At 36.4% G+C, this 7,408-nt stretch overlaps 1 protein-coding gene across 1 annotated transcript in view; it reads left to right on the plus strand.

Moving 5' to 3' along the window:
• BRINP1 (bone morphogenetic protein/retinoic acid inducible neural-specific 1) overlaps window positions 1–7,408 on the plus strand; it is a 209,218-nt gene that overhangs the window by 81,526 nt on the left and 120,284 nt on the right. The gene's annotated exons all lie outside the window — the stretch shown is intronic.

Raw genomic sequence — 7,408 nt, forward strand, 5'->3', positions numbered from 1 at the left:
TTTAGTAGGTGCCGAGTAAAGCATTGAGAAATTGAGGAATGGTTGGTGGCACAGGAGGAAAATCAGGGATGGCTGGTACCTTGGAAGCAAAAATAAATGAATCTTTTAAGAAGGAAGGTTTAGGTAATCAATAGCTGTAGTTTCTAATGTAGCACATAAGGCAAGAATTGAAAACAGTCTTTTATAAAATCTTGACCTTGGCAAGAGCTGCTTAAGCAAAGGGTTAGGGATATAAGCCAGAGTGTAGTGAGCTGAGAAGTGAGAAAAAGGGAGTAGAGATTTTATTATTTTTCTTTTTTAAAAACGAAACATCACTATGAAAAGAAGCAAAGGTGTGAAATGAAGTTTTATTTATGTTCATTGGTTTTAAGAGGGAGGGGACCATTAAGAGAGGGAAGAGACTGACACTGTGGGACACAGTGGGGTTATTATCTTTTATTTTTTAATTTTTTGTTCTTAATTCTTCTGTGTACATAGTAGTGTATATAACTATGGGTTATGTGAGATATTTTGATACCAGCATGCAATGCATAGTAATCACATCAGGGTAAATGGGGTATCCATCACCTCTAGCATTTATCCTTTGTGTTTCAAAGAGTTTAGTTATACTGTTTTGTTATTTTTACATATAAAATTAAATTATTTTTTACTGTAGTCACCTTGTGTTAGCAAATACTAAATCTTTTTTAACTTTTTTCTATTTTTTGTACCCGTTAGCCATCAGAACGGGGTTATTTTTGATGAAGCGATTTCTGAAGTAACAGGAAGGGAAAAAGAAAGAGCACAGGTAGGGGTAAAAGGAGAGATACCTTTTGTTGAAATAGGAGGAAAGAAGGGAAGGAGAGTTGTGGGTGCGGATAAATCTATTGATTTCACTTGTGAAGATTTGAAGGGACTTCTGATGGCTTCTGTTCTCTTTGTGAAGTGGGGTATGAAACCAATCACTGAGGAAGGGGGTACTGTGGAGTGTCAAAAGTTTTCATAGTGTTTGGGGAAACTTGGAAATCGTTAATCTGAAGAATTTTAGAAGGATATGATTAAGGAACAGTGCTTGGATAAGAAACAGTGCTTGGATAAGGTTGGTGATCACCGATTTATAATGACTGTAATGCAGTTGGGATATCTGCATTTCCATATTCATGGAAATATTTTTCACAATAGCCAAGATATGGAATCAACTTGAGTCCATCAGTGGATACATGGATAAAGAAAATATGGTATACATACATGATGGAATACTATTCAGTCTTCAAAAAGAAGGAAATCTTGTCATTTGCAACAACATAGATGAACCCGGAGGCCATTATGTTAAATGATATAAGCCAGGCACAGAAATATATATAACCACATGTACTCACTTATATGTGGAATCTAAATAAGTCAAATCATAGAAGCAAAGAGTAGAATTGTGGTTATCAGGATCTAGGGTGAGGAGTGGTGGAATTGGAAAGATGTTTGTCAAAGGATACAAAATTCAATTAGATAGGAGGAACATCAATTTGAGATCTACTGTTCAACATGGTGACTATACTTAATAACTGTAATTAATAATAATAATGGGTTGTACATTTGAACATCACTGTGATAGTATAAGTGTTCTTACCACCAAAAATATGTGAGGTAATACATATATTAATTAATTTTATTGAGCCATTCCTCAATGTATACATACATCAAAACATCAGATTGTATTCCAAAAATATATGCAATTTTTACTTCTCAGCTAAAACAAATACTTTAAAAAAGAGTATTGGCTCAAAGTAAATGCATAGGTCGATCACTGGATCTAAGTTGGATACAAAAGAAAGCAGGTAGTAGATAGTACGTAAAGGGAAAGGAGAGGGTTATGGGCCTAGAGGTCCTGAAAAGGTGAAAAAGCTAGTGTTGTGATAGACTAGTTAAAAACTGGAATGTTTTAATACAATATGTCAAAGTTAGAAGGGTGTTGGGAGATGGCAAATTCTGGAGTAATCGTGGCAGGAAACAGGGGCCTGGAAGAATAGGGTGAAGGTCATTGAGATGGAATAGGTCAAGGGACTGAGAGGCTGCGAGTATTTGATGCTAGGTACATGGAATAAAGATAGGACTTGGAGTTAAGGCACAGTCTGAGTCATGTGCTGACATATTCAAATAACCCGAGAGAATACTCTGAAAGTTGGTCATTAAACACAAGGAAGAAGGGGAGGGGTGGCAGAAATCTCAATCTGTAAAAGAATTTAAGCATTCAAGTCTTGTTTCATTCTATGTTAGATCTTTGAGTAGTGATCTGAGCCTCAAATTCCTTCTCCTTAAAGAGGAATTTATCTTTACCTGCCCCCCGGCCCCCAACAGAGCTGTAGAATGTAATACTCAAAAGAGGAACTGAAAGTAAATGTGCTTGGTAAACCATGCACTGTCATGTAAATATAGGCCCTATTGTTCCTGTTTACAGGCATGAGGGACAGACTTTGGATTCCTTTCACTGCTTTGATGGAAGATAGTGCTTTGGTACCTAATAATTGCATTCAAATGGCCTGATTTCAGATTATCACTTTAGGATAACAAAATGAGCAGCAGTTGTAACATTGGAGACGGACTGTTAGATGTCCTGTCTTTTAGATGTCCAGAACAAATGTGCGAGAATAGTTGACCCAGACAAATTGACCGATGAAAGGATAACTTGTGCTTCAATATAATGAGTTCAATATTCTTTTGATTTACGAAAAGGCACTGGGGCACCCAAGCCCGGATGCTTGTCAGCAAAGAAAAATGGAGATTGCATTGCAGTTCCTGCAGCCAGAACAAAGTTCTTTCTCTGTTTCAGCTCAACCTGCATTTATTATTATTATTATTATTACTATTATTAATTATTAGAAAGGCAAGGGAAAAGAATACTAAAGACCAGGGGTTTCAGGAGGCAGAAGTGTCTTACCATATAATTAACCCACCCCTGATGCTGACAGTTGAACCTAAATGAGCAGGATAATGGGAGAAAGTCCAAAATAGAATCCAGTTAGGGTTCATTTCAGAACCAAAAAGGAAGTTGAAATATAAAACAAAAAGAATGGAACGAATAAACTTATCTGATATGATACAGAATATGGTATTAATAGCTAAAGCTTATATAGCTCTATTAAGTCATTTATACTTGAGTGCAACCCTTGTGACAGCTATAGCCTTTAACCCATTTTACAGATGGGGAAATTGAGGCTCAGAAAAGTAATATGGCCAGGGTCACACAGCTGGGAAGTCATGACTCTGATTTGAACCCAGGCAATCTGGTTCCACAGTCTATGCTTGTTACCACTGGCTATACAAGGTGCTGAGAAGGTGAAGGGAGAGCTGCCTTGGGAACCAAGGAGCCTGTGTCCTCCTCTGTCCTCAACACTGTATCATCCACCTTGTGACCTGAGCACATTATAAACCTGAGCCTCAATTCCCTCTATAGTATTCAGGTTTTGTACAGAATAATTGCTAAAATACTATCCATTTCTCTCTTTTTAAAAAAAGTTTTATTGAAGTGTAATTGATGAATAGGAATTGTATACCCTTAAGGTATGCAACTAGATGTTTTGACATGTGTAAACATTGTGAAATTACCACCACAATCAAGCTAATTAAGGTATCCATCACCCACACAGTAACTATTTTCTGTCTCTTTTTTTGTGATGAGAACACTTAAGATTATTCTCTTAGCAAATTTCGAGAATACAATATAGCATTTTTAACTATAGTCACCATGCTGTATATTAACTCTCCAGAACTTACTTATTTACTTAACAGAAACTTTGTACCCTTTGACCAAATTCTCCCCATTTCTCCCCTCCCCCCATTTCTGGCAACCATCATTCTACCCTCTGCTTCTGTAAATTTGATCCTTTTAGATTCCACATACAAGTGAGATCATGCACTATCTGTCTTTCTGTGTCTGGCATATTTCATTTAGCATAATGTCCTCCAGCCGCATACATGGTACAAATGGCAGGATTTCTTTCTTTTTAAAGGCTGAATAATATTTCCCTTTGCGTGTGGGTGAGTGTGTGTGTCCATGCATCTGTTGTTGGACATTTATGTGGATTCCATATTTTGGTTATTGTGAATAGCTCTGCAATGGACATGAGAATGCAGATAGCTCTTCAACATACTGATCTCATTTCCTTTGGATAAATACCTATAAGTGGGATTGCTGGATCATATATTAGTTCTGGTTGTAATTTTTTGAAGAACTTCCATACTGTTTTCCAAAATGGCTGTATAAATTTGCATTCCCACCTACAGTGTACAAAGGTTTTCTTTTTTCCACATTCTTGCTAACACTTGTTATTTTTCATATTTTTATAATATCTATCCTAACAGGTGCATGGTAATAGCTCATTGTGGTTTTGATTTATGTTTTCCTGTTGGTTAGTGATACTGAGTATGTTTTTGTGTACCCGTTGGCCATTTGTATGTCTTCCTGAGAAAAATGGCTATTCAGGTCCTTAGCTCATTTTTAAATTGAGTTATTTCTTTCTTTTGCTGTTCATTTATTTGAATGCTTTATATATTTTGAAAATTAACCACTCATTAGATACATGGTTTTCAGATACTTTCTCCCATTCCATAGGTTGCTTTTTCTCCCTGTTGATTTTTCTTTTGATATACAGATACTGTTTAGTTAGACAGAATCCCACTTGTCTGTTTTTGCTTTGGTTTCCTGTGCTTTTAGGGTCATGTCCAAAAGAATCATTGCCCAGACCAATGTTAAGAAAGTTTATCCCTGTTTTCTTCCAGTGTTTTTATGGTTCCTGGTTTTACCTTTAAGTTCTTAATTCATTTTGAGTTGATTTTTGTATATGGTGTGAGATAAGGGTGCAGTTTCCTCCTTTTGCATGTGGGTCTCTTGTTTTTCTAACAACATTTATTGAAGAGAGAACCTTTTCCTCATTGTGTGTGGTTGGAACCCTTGTTGAAGATTAGTTGACAATATATGCCTAGGTTTATTTCTGGTCTCTCTTTTCTGTTCAATTTTGTCTGTATGTTCATTTTTATGCCAGTACCATACTGTTTTGAATACTGTAGCTTTGTAATGCAGTGACACACTGCGTGATGATGTTTCAGTCAACAACACACTGTGTATATGACAGTAGTCCTCTATGATTATAATGCCATAGTCTTGCTGTGCCTTTTCTATGTTCAGATATATTTGATACACGAATATTTACTATTGTATTGTAATTGCTTACAGTAGTCGGTAAAGTAACATCTTGTACAGATGTGTAGTCTAAGAGCAATAGGCTATGCTATAGAGCCTAGGCGTGCAGTGGGATATATCATCTAGGTTGATGCAAGCACACTCTATGATGTTTGCACAATGACAAAATCATCTACTGATGTATTTCTCAGAATATATTCCTGTCCACTTTCAGAGTCCAAGGTGGGTGGATTGCTTGAGGCCAGCAGTTTGAGATCAGCCTAGGCAACATAAATGAAACCCCGTCTCTACCAAAAATGCAAAAATTAGCTAGTCTCATAACCCAGTCTCAAAAAGTAAATAATTAAAAAATAAAAAATAAAATTAAAAATACTAAAAAAGAATGCATTCCTATCATTAAGTGATACATGCCAGTGTATTTTAAAATCAGGAAGTGGGATGCATTCACCTGTGTTCCTGTACAAGATTTCTTTGGCTATTTAGGGTCTTTCGTAGTTCCATACATATTTTAAGTTTTATTTCTGTTTCTGTAAAGAATGTAAAATTTTGATAGAGATTGCATTGGATATGTAGATCAGTTGGGTATTATGGACATTTTAACATTATTAATCCAATTCATGAACATGTGCTACCTTTCCATTTATGTGTGTCTTTTTTTTTTCTTTTTTTTTTTTTTTTGATGTAGTCTTGCTCTGTTGCTCAGGCTAGAGTGCAGTGGTGTGATCACGGCTCACTGCAACCTCCACCTCCTGGGTTGAAGTGATTCTCCTACCTCAGACTCCTGAGTAGCCGAGATTACAGACACACCTGGCTAATTTTTATATTTTTAGTAGAGATGGGGGTTTCACTATGTTGGCCAGGCTGGTCTCAAACTCCTGACCCCAGGTGATCTGCCCATCTCGCCTTCCAAAGTGCTGGGATTACAGGTGTAAGGCACCGCACCCAGCCTTTCTGTGTCTTTTTAAATTTCCTTCATCAATGTGTGTGTGTGTGTGTGTGTTTTAAAAACAAAGTTTCATCTCTGTTGCCAAGACTGGAGTGCGGTGGTGTGATCTTGGCTCACTGCAACCTCCACCTCGCAGCTTCAAGTGATTCTCCTTCCTCAGCCTCCCAGGGAGCTAGGATTACAGGCATACGCCACCATGCCCGGCTAATTTTTGTATTTTTAGTAGAGAGAGGGTTTCACTATGTTGGCCAGGCTGGTGTCGAACTCCTGACCTCAGATGATTCATCCGCCTTGGCCTCCGAAAGTGCTGGGATTACAGGCGTGAGCCACTGCGCCCGGCTTCATTAATGTTTTATAATTTTCAGCATATATGTCTTTTACTTCTTAACTTTATTCCTAAGTGTTTTATACTTTTTCTTCCTATTGTAAATGGGGTTTTTTAAAATAATTTTAAAGATATTTCATTGTTAGCATTATTTTTGGATAGTTCACAGATTTCTGTATGTTTATTTTGTATCTTCAACTTCAACTTCATTAAATTTATAAGTTTTACCATTTTTGTTGCTGCTGAATCTTTAGGATTTTCTATATGTATCATCATGTCATCTGCAGAGATAATTTTACTTCTTTTTTAATTTGAATTACTTTATTTAATTTTTCTCATCTAATTGCTCGGCTAAGACTTCCAATACTATGCTGAATAGAAGTGGTGAGTGGGCATCGTAGCCTTGTACTGAATTTTAGAGGAAAAGCTTTTAGTTTCCATTTACAGTACTCTACAGTTCTTATTTTTTCATCTTCATTTTCTTTTTTTTTTCTTTTCTCTTTTCACTCTCTACCTCCTATTCAAACATGCTATCTATATGCCTTAAAATTCACAACACGATGTCTCATATGAGGTAGATAATAGTATCTCATTTTACAGGTGATGTAGCAAAGGCTCTGAGTGAATAAATTATTTGTCCAGTATGATATACCTGGTAAGTGATGAAGCATTGGCCTCTATCTAAGTCTTCTGATGTGACTTTCATTACTCATTTTAACTTTCTACAACTGCCTTTTTGTTTCTTGGGTCCCTTCTTATCACTGATTCTCAGTTTAGGTACATCACTGGTGCTTTTTGTAACACTTTTCAAAGGAGAATGGAGAAGAGTCTTGCTAATATGCAAATATAACTCACCTTATTCATGCATAAGGATAATCCTTATCCATACATAAGGATTCTAGAGGTGACATTTACAAGAAGAATGAATGAGGAATATTTAGCTTGCAGAAAAAAAAAAAAAAAA

Source organism: Mandrillus leucophaeus, unplaced genomic scaffold (assembly GCF_000951045.1).
Source record: "Mandrillus leucophaeus isolate KB7577 unplaced genomic scaffold, Mleu.le_1.0 Scaffold1091, whole genome shotgun sequence".
Lineage (NCBI taxonomy): Eukaryota > Metazoa > Chordata > Mammalia > Primates > Cercopithecidae > Mandrillus > Mandrillus leucophaeus.